This window comes from Dermacentor silvarum, chromosome 1, assembly GCF_013339745.2.
Source record: "Dermacentor silvarum isolate Dsil-2018 chromosome 1, BIME_Dsil_1.4, whole genome shotgun sequence".
Taxonomy (NCBI): Eukaryota; Metazoa; Arthropoda; class Arachnida; order Ixodida; family Ixodidae; genus Dermacentor; species Dermacentor silvarum.
The window spans coordinates 33,835,435-33,849,621 of record NC_051154.1 but is presented as its reverse complement, the minus strand read 5'-3'; the positions used below and the strand labels follow the sequence as shown (position 1 = coordinate 33,849,621).

Sequence of the window (14,187 nt, the reverse complement as noted above, 5' to 3'; positions counted from 1 at the left end):
CCATTACAGCGGCGAACAGAAATCTCTCCCCTTTCAGTTCCGACACAGAGGGCGAAGAAATCTGGGCAGGGCGAAACAAAAGCCTGTGTTCGCGTCCATAGCCAAATGAACGCCAGCTTCCTCCTTGCGAACTGAGCGGCACAATAGGGCGAAGCGAGGCTCCGGTTGCAAATACCAAAACGAAGCGCGCCGACGTGTAGATTGCTTGGGGGTTAGGTAACACCGCGGACTCAAGTATATCTCGAGCAATAAAGAAAGCGCAAGAATATATGCACGTTCCTTGCATAACAAAGGAAAGGACAAGCTCGGTCGTACAAGCATATTCGACAAGCGCAGGCGCGAGATGAGACGAAGAAAAAAAAAAAAAAAAAAGAGAGTTCGCTCCATGGTCCACGAACTACGCACCAGAGACGTTCATCTGATTAACATTTCTTCTGGAGTTAAAACACACCGTAGGCACTGTCCTGTTGCAAAAAGCTCGCGCCCACTAAATTTAGCACAGTACGACCGTACGGCTTCGAGCCAATCGAATCGCCGTTCCACGCACACGGCACCGTCGCGAGGTGTTTTCAGTTAAGCCACTCAGCTACAGACGCTCCCGAAGTTTGTTCGACCGTGCGAAATTCTTAAAAGCACGATATTATCATCTTAATGGAGACTGCGTCGCAATTGTATACAAAGAGTGTTTCAGAGAATGAGATTGTGCCGATAAGTCGGCGATGCTACAACACCGTCGAAGTGAGCAACGAACAACTTCGGGGGCCTTTGCAGAATGAAGACGGCGCGGAACGCACGACGACTAACAAAGAAGATTGATACCAATGACACGGAGGCTCGTAATGACACTCAATCACAATAATTGTTTACGTCCAACAAACAAGGTGGTAGCGGATCACCAGCCGCTGTCAGCGTAAACAAACCCGTACCATGACTGCAAACACGCAATCTGAATAAAACCTCGGCAGCAAGGCCGTTTGAACGCTCGGGGGCAAGGCCGACAAGGGCGGGAAAGAAAGTGAGGAAAAAAAAAAAAAAAAAGAAGCTACTCGAGAAGCACTTCTCATACGGCACCCAGGGAATGCTCAATTTTCCAGAGAAGTAAAGCGAAAGAACAAGGCCTCGACTACGCAACCACCAGACGCTGCTCTGGCATTGATGGAAAAAGAAAGAAAAAAAAAAAAAGGTGAGGGGAGAGACGGAGCGCAAACTCGACAGCGCCCAAGCGTTGCTCATGGAGGCATCGATTGCCGACGCGTCGGCTGAGGGACGACGACACGACAGAGTGGAGAGGCAGACAGCCCGGGCATGCTTACACAAAGAGCGTAAGAAAAAATGCCGGTCCAGAACCTAACGAGACAACGCAAGATACGCCCTCACCAAGAATAACACCATTCTCCCAAACAACCATCATTTTAAAAAAAGAAACCTGAGGAAACCATGTCGCCGCGTAATGGTCGCGTACTCTCCCCCCCCCCCCTTCAACTTCCGCAGCAGTCTCTCCCCCCCCCCCCCCCCCCCCGCAGAAAAAAACCTCGCTCTCCGACATGCAGCACAGCTACCATCTGGTGGCAAACTCATCCCTAAGCGACAAGCCCGACTCCTCCTCCATAAGGTACATTATGCACAAAAACTGCGCTCAGAGGGAGGAGCTATTCAAATTTCCGAGCCTCTCCGACCAACGCCAGGACAGTATCGCGTGACGTCGTGCCGCTCTTCGAAGGGGACCTGCCCACCACGTCTCTTCGCCGCTCCGACCAAGCCCGCCTAGAAAGCAGATAGAGCGACGGTGGCGCCAGCTCTCGGATACCGCGGTAAACGCGCGATGGCAGAGAGAAGAGAGAGAAAAGGAGAAGGACGCCGACGCGCGCACGCTCCCCCCCCCCGCGCGCGCAGGTTTTTAATATTTTCCCGAGGGTGCGTAATTTCTTTTTCGCAACAACACCGACGCTCAAGAATGCAACGACGTAACCTTGGCCGCAGGTTGTTTTCCTTCCCCGTACGGCAAAAAAAGAGACCGGACTTTCCCGGCGGCGAAAGCGCGCCAGAGGGACCCTAAAACAGCGCCAACAAAAAAGCGCGCGAAAGTGAGAAGGGCACGCGCGAGAGCCATTTTCCCGGCTCTACCGAATGGCTCAGTGCAGATCCGAAAAGAAAGCAATTTCAAGCGAAATATCGATTCGCAAACACCCCACCGCTCCTGCCACTTTGATCCAAATCCCGTAAAGCTAATATAGGGCATGACCGCTTCGAGTTTCGAGATGGCGCCTGACGCCGCATGCGACACAAAGTTTACGCACGAAAACGCGTAAGGAGAGCCGTTAAATCGCGGAATACGAAAGCGAAGAATATTTTAAATTCAGGGGTTTTGACGTGCCAAAACCACGATATGATGGGGTAAGCTGTAGTGGGAGACTCCGGATTAATTTTTATCACCTGGAACGGCTCTTTAACGTTCGCCTAAATCTAAGTACGCGAGCTTTTTTGCATTTCGCCCCCAACGGGGATCGAACCCGGGACCTCGAGCTCAACAGCCTAACGCCATAGCTGTGGTGTAACGCAGTGCCATGTGCACTCAGCGAAACGACACGCACAAACATGCACATTTCTTTTACGCTCAAGATATTCAGGGAAGAATGGGCCCCTCACATTCGCGTAAGGGAGCGTAAAACACAATTGAATGCTAATCGAATAGTCACACACCACATCCAGTAGTTTTCAAACAAATAACTGAGGAATGTAGAAATGTTCTCAGGCTAACAAATTTCGAATATTTAGCGCAGATGTTAATTATTTAGAAAGTGTGTCCAATATACGAGAATACAGCAATTTGCACAACACCAACTGGGTTTTCTTTTTCGGTAAGCTTGCGAAACCCAAGTCACCGAACATTTCTACTAAAAATTTTTACAATTGCACGACCATGGTTGGTGCACAGTTCTCATGCACTACTAACTAATCCTGGATGTTCAGTGGGTGAGCTTTGAGCTCACCGATGTGATCCGCCACTCTATAGGTTGTAGCCCGAAATTTCTGTCCAGCGTAACTCACGCGAGCCGACTGTACGTTGGTCTTTCACGAGCCAGGAGCAGGGGAAAACGCGAGAAAAGCTTTGATCACCGCTTTTCTTATTTTTTTTTTTATTTTAGTTCTAGATGTCAGAACTCCGATTTCAACAAACAAATAACAACAAAAATAGTGATGATCATGGTTACAAGAATCTCCAGTATAAGTTTTCAAATGGTCCAACGGGGCGAGTAGATAAGCATTCTGAGTATCCTTACGCTTCCCCTCTGGAACTGTAATAGTGTGAGGCAAAGGTCGAGGTCAGGCTGCCTTCTGTGTGAACACTCAAACTATACTTGCGGTGTCGAGAGTACGTATTCGCTGTCTAGGGGCGTTAATGAGATGATAAGAAGGAACAAGAACCCACTAAAGATATCGAGAAAACAGTTAGCCACGCCGAATATTACACCGCACGGATACGCGTTCCCGTCCGGCAAAGACGGAGAAAGTGCAAACTATAGAGTATTACCGCACGGCCAGTGGCGTAGCCAGTAATTTTGTTCGGGGGGGGGGGGGGGGGGGGTGCTCACGTTACAGCACGACCTCCTCCTTACAGAATTTGTCGAGGGATCAAATACATGAATAATACTTGCATTGCCATTGCATATTAGATGCTGCAAACGAATTATTCAAGCGCTACGCACTGTCACGTAAATTCTGTAAATGTCTTTTTTCATAAAAGAATATATTCGTATGTCCCAAACATTGTGGCAGAAATAACTGATATCAAGTGCTTCCGCGTTTTTTTTTTTGTCTATTTAATAAATATGGAAATCACACGAACTTTAGAACTACATCTCTTCGAAACAAGCAAATCAGTGCATGAAGCTGATATGAAAAACGTAAAGGCGATGAAAAGAACAAGTTGAGGACAATTATTTTGATGAATCTTTGTCATTCAAGAACCTTGTTTACATTTTTGTGACATACGCAACGGCCAGGGAAAAACCTCAATGACGCTGTCCTTCGTTGCAATATATTGCACAGGAGCAGCTGTTACCGGTCGTGTGTTGTAATTACACCGAGATTATAGTCGCAACAGTGAGTATATATAAAAAGCAGGAGTTCTGCAAAATACACATTAGAAATGCGAAGATAGAATGGCTTATACAAATGCAAAGGTACAACTTGATAAAGGGCAAAGAAAAAGTGTCGCTGGAAACAAAGTTCACTGCTTCTATACACAAAACCTCGCAACAAGATATTTAAATATACGTATAAGTCTCCAATAAATCTACGTATTTAAGCAAACGTCACTGTATATAATGCGTCAAACAAGACAAATAAACATGTTGCGCAGTCACAGATAGCAAACTTTACGTATAGAAAGACAGACGATCCAGGCAAGAACAAAACTATGATTGCAGAAATCGTGATATGTACTTGGACCATGCGGTGGTCGCGACAGCACCATATGGGTAGAATAATAGAGGAATAATGCATAAATCAGTACGAAGAGAGAGAGAGAGAAAAGTCATAAGGGAAAGGCAGGGAGGTTAACCAGGCTGAGCCCGGTAGGCTACCCTGCACTGGGGAAGGGGGACAAGGGATTGAAAGAGGAGAAGGAAGAGAGAAGTTCACACCTTGCACATTTACACAGTCAAGCGTTCATCGCTAAGTTTCGTCACAGGCGGTCATGCAGGCTTGTGCACTTCAAAAAGCGCAGCAGCGCCTTTGTAGCCCTGTACATAGAAGACGCACGAGGCCACGGGCCCAAGATCCCAGAGAAAGAGTACGAAACTAATTTAACTGCCAGCAGAGCGGCAACAAATATTCTGCACCCAAAATTAAATAAGGTTATTGCTTCGGCTCAAAAAAGAAGTAAAGCAGGTAGCGAAAATAGCAAGAAAGGGCCAAACGAAAGAGACAGATGATACGGCAAGTTGAACTACAAAATATCCGAGTGTGTTTGTTGGGAAACGCCGCGTGACCCGGGCTTTCAATGAGCAAGGTCGGTCAAAATTGGTTATTGATGTCCTCGTAATTTTCGTATTCACATGATAATTTTGATCAGGATGCTAACTGTTAGAATAAACGGTGAAAATTTCTGCGGTTTTAAAAGCTAATGAACAGGCATGTATACGTTTTCATAATTACGAGTTTATGGACCTGAAGGAACAGAGCTTTTTACTTGCATTGATTTTTGCTGCTTCGCTATCTAAAGGACAAACTTCACTCGGTGGGAAAGTTAGCGAAGCGGTCAATGACTTCGCACACGTTGATGCTGACGTCTCTATGGGCGTATAGAAGCGCCAGCCTAACCATGCGTTCCTCATACATTGTAGAACGCAAGTAGTTTTTTTGTAATCTCATGTTAAAAAATATTCTCTCTGCGCTGGCAGTGGTCACTGGAAGGGTGACTAGAATCTGCAGCAGTTTGTACACATTTACATCGAACCTACAATCGCAATGAGAGAGGGCATCTATTCCGGTGCAAAAACCTAAAAACACTCCTTCGATGTCGTTGGCATCCTTGTTTAGCTACTTTGCACAAACAGTAAGCTGTTCGATTCCAGTAATATCCGTCGTTTCCGTCAGCAAGTATGGAGAAGCAGCCTGCAGTGTTTACTTTTGCCATCTAGGCTTTCTTTGATCATTTCACCACAAATTTCTATAGTTTGGTTTTGTACATCTGGGCTTAAATACGAGGCATTACTGGGGCAACTTTCCAAATGGTTCTTCAGATATGTATACCCACAATCAGCTCGCATGCGAAGCGTTCTTAAAATACCAGTATTTTGAGCTGGGGCTTTGCTTAAATCCACAGGACCACTGTCCCCTATGGCCACGAAGAGCCAGACCTTGTCGCCCGCAAAAAAAGAACTGCCTCAATAATAGGCCGTTAACTTTCTTCTGTTTTCTCGTATTTTACTTTGCCTGCCCTGGTCCAGCTGATCGATCACATTGAGTGCGCTTCCTGAAAACGTTTGGAGAAAATAATCAGCTGCCAGTCATGGTGATATTTAGTATTTTCGTGTGTGTGGAAGATTGCGAGCGCGTGCTTCCATTTCTGGAACGGCTTGGACACGAGAGTTCCAGTGCGCGCATGTTTGCCCAAGTTTATGAGAACATTAAATACATCAAGTGCCAGAATTTAAAATCTAAAGTACGCCTTTGGAAATGTCAGTGCATCTTTCGGGTCAAAAGTTTACGAGAACTTTATACCCATAAAGTTTCGCAATTGAAATCCACGCGCTCCGTAGATTGCGCGGCCGCTGCGAGATGCCGCAACGCGCCTGCGCGCTATCGAAAAGCCCTTGGAAGTTTGTGCTCGGATGTGGCTCCCTGCGTTATGTGACTCCAGGTGCAAGGGCGTTGCCACGAAATCCACCCTGAGTTCGCAATGTTCGTGCCGAAATGTCTTTTCGGGCGTGAAAAAGACTTTGCATACAAAATCCAGAATGATTTCCGGTGCCGGTGGTTGTTTTGGTCGACGGTGCATGCCAGCCCGAAAAAATTTCGGTGGGGGGGGGGGGGGGGGGGGGGTGGCTGAAGCGAAATGGGGGTTTGACTAAACAATACACACTTGTAGCTGGACGTATACATACGTAACAAGCCTGCGTACGCTGCAAGGTTGCGGGAACGCTGGAACGCCAATTCACTTGGCTTGATCGAGTTTGCGAGCGGATATCTAGAAACTTGTTTTACTGCTGGCAATGAAAGTCCCTTGAGCACTGAGTTGCCCGTCTTTCTACAGTACATTTCCTTAATATTGTTGAAAGATATTTACTTAAGTATTTTAGTTAAACAAACCAGTTATTACTGCACCATTGAATTTGTCTGCCGAAGCAGATAATGCGGCGTAGAAAAAATTGCCTCTTACGTCAGTGTTCTAAACAATTAAATTTTTCAGTGCAATATCCGGTATCATGCACTACTAAAATACCACTGTCTAGTCAAAAATTAAATACGGTGATTTTGTTCTATTTAAACATCAGCTGCAGTTTATATAATCGGAATGTGCGTTTTTACTACCGCCTTAACAAAGTTGTGAACTTGATGCTTAAATCTCAAATTTTTCGTTTGGCTCTATTTCTGTAAACTATTTGCCAGCCGAATTCGAACAACAATTCAACCTTCGTTTAGATGATTTAAGTTTCATTACAATTGGTGCAACGCTGGCCTTAGATGAATGTTGAGTTTCGCGTGTACCTAAATTAAAGCTCTCCCTCATACGGCTGTTATCAGCTTTCAGTTACCCTTTGAGAAGGAGTATAAGATCAAGGGCTAAACGAGCATCTGTCTCCACTATACAGTTGTGCGGCTTACGTCGTAAAACATGATGCATTTTCTCCACACGACCGCACCACAAGTGCCCCAATATGACTAATATCCCTTGCGCTAGCAATCATATGGAAGGTGCACACGCCACAACATCGCTCTCAGCAGCCAGAGCAAACGCCAAGGAGTTTTGTGCGAAAAACAAGCTCGCACGCCTTTCCATCCCATCCGACGCGCCCTTCGTTCTGAGCGCGTAGGCACCGTTATGACGCAGGCACGTTCTGAAAATAATGGAAATAATGTGTTCAGATACACCACCAAGCGTATAAGCGAGATGGGCTAAAACGAGAGTATTGAAGGACTCTGCTATAACGAACGGCCTTCGCGATGCTCGAGGCCACGTTGCAGAAGATCCAGCGCGACGCCAATATCCCCGCTGCGCCATTACTGCCAATGCTTGAGGAGCAACGATATCGGCCTGGCGCCTGATCGTCTGTGATAAGCGAAGCCGGCCGCTGAACACGAGAGCTATCCACGGCGATAATGATAAGAACGATACCGGCCGACTTATCCGCGGCGGCGGCTAGGGCGCAACGAGCGAATTCAGCTACATCAGGGACCTAATTCTGGATCGAACATTTTCGGGGATATCACTTTCAGTGATCGCCGATTGGTTAAGCCAGCGACCAGGATGCTCCACGCACCAACGAGGCGTCGTACCGGGACGTAGTACGTCATCGTAACCTCGAACGTGATCAATCGCGAGTACGAAGAATACGACCCCCGATGTGACGCAAGGGTTCCATCACTTGCGGGGGAAATGACGCTCAGACCATCGCACGCTTGCGAGAAGACGGTCGAGAAACCGCGCAGATCGACACGAAAATCGCTTGCGCGCGCACTTACACAGCATGCACTTCGCGGCGAGATCACCTGGGCTTACAGCTGGCAACGCACATTCTGCGCGAAACCGGTTGTGACATCCGCAGGAGAGTGAGCAAAAGAGAGACGGAGAGACAATAGGGCCACACACGCACACACATAGTATGCGGCGGCGCGTCTTACGCAAGGACCTCCGCCGTGATTCAGAGGCACGCGCGCCCTCCGCAGCGGGCTGCCACGCGAGCACGGTTTCCGCCAAGCGGCTTGGAAGAACATTTGCGCGCGCTAATAGCGGGGGAGAGGGCGCGCCCCGTAGCAACTGCACAGATACGGTAGAGTGCCGAGCCACGCCGGACCGTCGGGGAAGGAGAACGATAATTTGAGGACGCCAGCATGGACACGTTCCCTCGACCGTTTTGCTGAGAGGAGGAAAGAAAACGCTAATGTGGTCATGCGAAGGACTCGGCCAATGTATAACGGGCCCGAGAAGGAAAAATTGAGCGGCGGAAGGCTTGTGCTAAGGCCACCTACATTCCTCTTGAGGCGGAGGTGCCCTTTACGCGCACACAGCTTTTTCCGAGCAACACTCCACCGTCTGTTTGCGGGTACAGAACGGTGTGCAGGAGGTGCAGGATGCTACTTTAGATACGCAGCAAAGAAACCGTTCACGTGTTCCTGCTGGTAATTCACATCTAATGAAAATGCCGAAGAAACAACTTGAGAAAGATTCCGCCGGTGATAACAGCGACTACGGTGCTTCTGCAAATCACATACATGGAGACCACTGCCACTGTTTCGAGATTCCACAGTCTCGTAGTTAGTTTCCAGCAGCGTTGGAGAAAGGCTTTCTTTTGAAATAAGAGAGGAATCCCAGTGCTTTTCGCCTCAAGTGTCACAAGCGGCTGACGTCCCTACGTGCCCTCCGTCTCACGAGGGAGGCACTCGGGTGAAGAACCTGCCTTACGGCCCCTTTCTTATTAGCGTGTCCTTCACGGCATACCTTCCCAATTGTGCTCTTTTGCCTGCCACCCCCCGCCCGCAACACTGGCACTAGTGAGGCGTTGCCCTTTTCTTGCGCCTGGGGAATGCAGTGGGATGCTGGTGGCTGACCTCAGTACGGAAGGGTGAAGGAACTTTCTGGTTGCGCCAGCAGTTGACTGCGGTCGTTGAAGAGGTACGCAGGCGCCTTCGTGGCGGCGACGGGAGCGGGTCGGTATCCGCAAAAGTGCGCTCACCCGTTTTGTATGATTATCGTCGTCGATCCAAGTCACCAGTCCACCTTCAACATCGAATCGTCTCCTGTGCGCAATAATTTTTTTTCCTTGCGTTTTTCATATATAATTTCGACTAGCATAGTGTGCGCTGCGTCGCACCATCCGTAGGCCTAGTCCGGCTTCCCCACGTGGTGCGGGTAACCAATTCGTAGACTTCTATAAGGCCGCGTATTTTTCTTTGTCATACATGTAACTCACTGTCTGCTATCTCGTAGAGTATTTCGTTTTTTTCCCTCTCTCTCTCTCTCTCGCGTAGAGTATATCTAAGCTCTTGTGTTATTTTATTTTTCCTGTCGCGCTCTCTCTTTGTTTAGAGATCTCGCTCCGTTATTTTAATTAAATGCTTTTCCTGTTCTCGAATATGCAAACATCCGTGTCCGCTTTGAGTTTGTCATTCCTCCACGACATAGCCACATGTGCACCCCCGCACGGGTCCGACCGTCGAACCGAAAAAAAAAAAAAAAAAAAAATGTGCGATTAACTACTTGGAGACTTTTTAGGGCGTCGCAGACGGAAGCGCCAAGAAGAAGCCCGCGAGTCTTTGCCGAGACGCTGTCGTAGGACGGCGGGCCTTACAAAGTGCGTGACAAGTGTCCATGTCGTGCATTGCACACAGCTTGATCACTAAATGGCTTCAATTTAGCTTTTGCAAATGTTCATTATTCAAAGCGTTCATGTGTGTGAAATATTTTAAAAATAGGTAATCGGTGATTACCAACGCTTCACGCAGGCGCGAATCCGCCGAAATAACTTAATACACTATTATGAATTTACAGGCATATTCGATTCGCAGTTGCTGCGTATCGAAATGCAAGAATGCTCGTGTACTTTGATTTAGGTGCACGCCTAAGAACCTCAGGTGGTCAAAAAAGCAATCAGTGGCCCTCCACTATATACGGCGTCCCGCATAGCCCACGGTGCATTTTTCGGGACGTTAAACCTCGTGAATTTAATCACTTACAGGTATTAAAAGTACGTTTGTGGCCTGAATGTCCAACAAGATGGAATATAGTGGACATCCAGGCCCGTTGAACATTCTGTCTCGGACATTCAGGCTCTGAATATTAAAAGTATGCACTTCCATGGAAAAAATTAAAAAAAAGGCTTTACTGGAACAAACGGCATTGCTTGCATCGAATTACTATTGCGTGATGCGCATGCTTATGTCGTGCAGAACAGTTGGTGCGATTTTTGTTGTACCGTAACTGAACACCAAAAGACAGCCATGCTATACGCCAACGCGCTTGGTACACAAATTGGAATGTCGAGTGAGTTCTAAGTGATGAGATTGAACACATCATAGAAAGTAGCCCATTACTCAAATCACCCCGTTTCAAATATTTACTGCGTCACAGGATGCGTCTTCCGAAAAAGCTGCCAGATGATAAGCATATGTGCAGGCGGCATCCAGAGTTACGAATGCGATCGTATTTCTATACCGCTGTGATCGTTGTCATAACAACTTCGGCGTACTTCTGTTTCTGTTCTTTTTGAGATTGAGCGTGGGACAAGTTGCGAACAATATTTTTTTTTTTTTTTTTTACTAGACTCCTCAAATTTTCAAATCAGTGCGGGCCAGTAATTTCACCGTTGTCACGTCTGTCTTGGTGAATATTTTTGCGAACATTGTCGGCTGCCGTAAAGACGCTCAGGCGCCACAGCAACAAGGCTTTTCGAGCGCACGACCACCACCAACGTGGGAAAGGAAGCTGCGCACGCCTGGTCCCACGGAAAGCCCAGACAAGACGCCGGTATTCCGATATAAAACATGAGCTGTACTACAATCAACACCTCAACGTGTGGGGCGCGCGAGTCCCCACTCGCGGCGTGCTCAAACGGCAGTTGTTTTTGCTCCCAATCGACGGGAAACGCTCATTTCCTTGTCGCAGATCAGGCTCACCTTGCACCGCAGGCCTGATTACTCTGCACCTCGGCTGAGTCGGCGGCGGGTTCGTTCCCACGGCTAGCGCCCAGGCGCAGGCACGCCGACGCCCGTCGCCGCCACTGGTGGCGGTGGCTCGTATTGCGGACGGAGGTGCGGGATTCGCGTTGCGCACAGCAGCGTGTGCATGGGCGCCGAGGTTGGTTCTCACGGGTGACGTCCATACATGAACGGAAATACGCCAGACAGCAAAGAAGTGCGCAACTGGCCGCCAGCAGAGGCGCACCAGCACTTCCTGTCTGCTAAGACGATCGCAACGTATACAGAAGCACGGGCCATGACGTCATAGGAACGACTTTTGTATTTAGTACAATAGTCTCAGTATAAGTTCAATGTTGGTAACTGCATACACTTACTACGACGCGAATTACTAGGTGCCGTTGAGTATCACACTAGACGACTGGTGGTAAAAAGTTCATGTACCGGTTGCGTGAGATATTTGAGGAGACACGTTAACGCTTCCGCAATACCTCAAAGGGAATGACTGTCATTCACAATGTAGCTTCGTGCAATATGCACGAAGCTATACAGAGGTTGCTCGACTTCTGGTTAGCTTAGATGGTAGAGCGACCGCCCCGGAACGGCATTTGTCCCGGGTTAGATGCCCGGACCAGGACGAATTTGTCAACTGCGAAGCTTTTTATTTTTTTTTTTCCGGGGACACGAGTAGCTTGGTGATTTGTCGGGTAGATGACAATCATTCTATTTCCCCATTCTTCCTACTACTTTACTATTTCCGCTGAATTTATTTGCCATATTCCTATTTACCTGTTGGGTGTTTGGACATCGTCGTTTTCAGCCCCTCTGTTGCAAGGCAGGGGCTTCCATTCTGACACAGGCGAAACGCCTGGTGTCCTATAGCCGCGTTGGCCAACGCGACTTGGGAGATCGCTACCATCCCGAATGCATGTGGCAAGAGCCTTTATTTTCAAGGTCAGAGAGGAAGTGGTGGCTTAACAGCGACGTGTCATCGCGGGACAAAGACACTACCAGCCGTTAGACGTCATCTGGATGGTTGAGATTGTCCAGCAGGTAAAGGCCATCGCGATTCACAAGCAAGAACTCTGGATAGTCAGCGACGGCCTTACTACCAAGAATCTCCAGGTGGCATAGTCAAGAGTCGAGCTTCTGTGCGCAAGGGCATTAAGGACCAGTCATACGTGAACACTTTGCATCCTTAATTCCATGCCGGCTGCGCGACCCAAGCGTGTCTTGCGGCGAACCTCTATACTATAGTATATACGATGCGACGATCATCATTGTCTCTCACAGTTGGCAAGTCAGACTACTTACGTTTAGAGCTTCGCGAAAAGGGCGATTAGCACCCAAACAATATAGTAAACTCACTGAAGGCTGGTACTATGGAAGCCCACAATTGCAACTAAGTACTATACATAGCCCACAATTGCAACGAAGAGCCCGCTGTCGTAGAAATGCCCACACTGAAATGTTTAGACCTGTCTCGAAGAGGAGCACACGGGAAGGAGAAAAATCGGGCAGTCTGGCACTTTCACCGCACGCTCCTCCGAAAAGCACAAACGACCCTCACTGAAATGACCGATAAAACCTCGAGTATATAGAAAACTCGCGGCACGAGCGTACAGGCTGCCGCCGGTTTGTTTGAGAGACCTACGAGGCCGTGCTGTCGAAGAAAATGCATCACAACTTAAAAAGAAAAAAAAAAAAGAAAAGAAAACTGACTGGGCGTGCGCACCTGACAGCAACATTAAACGCAACCGGCACACTTTGCCTGCAATAAAAGCGTCACGCCGTTTCAACATCATGCGAAGACCGCGCGATCGCGAGCGTCGACAGTGATCTATATGCCGCCGCCCACTGCGTTCAGATGCTGAGTTACGAAACTGCTCTCAAGCACGCGGCATTGCACATGCGGCGGGCGACGCTTCTGCTGCCGGAAGACTCGCAGGAACATCTTGCCAACATCAACTGCGCAGACGAGCGCACCGGTTTTCGCTCACTCGAGTCATTTTAGTCGCAACTGGAGCACTGCAGATCGTCCAACATCCAATCACATCAAAGTGCAAAAGAAAACAAACTCTCTCTCTCACACACATCACACACACACACACACACACACACACACACAGAGAGAGAGAGAAAGTTCAAAAAATAGAAGCGCGTAGGAAACACATAACAGGACTTGACTGACGTTTCGGCCGGGGTCCGGCCTTCATCCGGACCCCGGCCGAAACGTCAGTCAAGTCCTGTTATCTTTTTTTCCTACGTGCTTCTATTTTTTGAACTATTTCTGTGCCGGCTTCGCACATGCCGCCTACATGGTGGCGCAGTACTTGTAAGCTACGTCCTGCATTTTTTTTTTTTTTCATTTTTTGTCACCGCCAGCAAGTGATAACGATAAATATTTATCAGCACATTTGATACGTACACGTGCCGGTATTCCACGAGGCAAGTGTATGTTATATATAGCACCTTTTTGCTTTAGTACATTTTTGCCTTAAGCAGTGACAGCTTTCAGTACGTTACGCAGACGATGCGAGCACATTCTAAATCATCGGACACGACTTACTAATATAATAAATGGTCTACACAGAGTGATTTGGAATGCAGTCACTTTCTTCTACTTCGTTATAACTTGTCACAGGTCGAAGCTGCTGTATTCAGGTAAAACAGGGAGCTCAACTCAACCCATATTTGGAAACATGACTATACTAAAATCGGTACACTAAAATCTCCGTGCTGCAAGTGAACGTGATCGCGATATGTGCATATATAATGCCAGCAAACTTCCTAGGACCGTCGGAGTATTAAATAGGCCACGATATC

General features: G+C 47.9%; 2 protein-coding genes across 7 annotated transcripts in view; one reads left to right on the top strand and one right to left on the bottom strand.

Moving 5' to 3' along the window:
* Positions 1-14,187, top strand: part of LOC119459749 (receptor expression-enhancing protein 1-like) — a 199,491-nt gene that overhangs the window by 83,947 nt on the left and 101,357 nt on the right. The window lies entirely within an intron of this gene.
* The window catches only part of LOC119459688 (lysine-specific demethylase 3A), a 335,630-nt gene that overhangs the window by 269,921 nt on the left and 51,522 nt on the right, over positions 1-14,187 (bottom strand). The gene's annotated exons all lie outside the window — the stretch shown is intronic.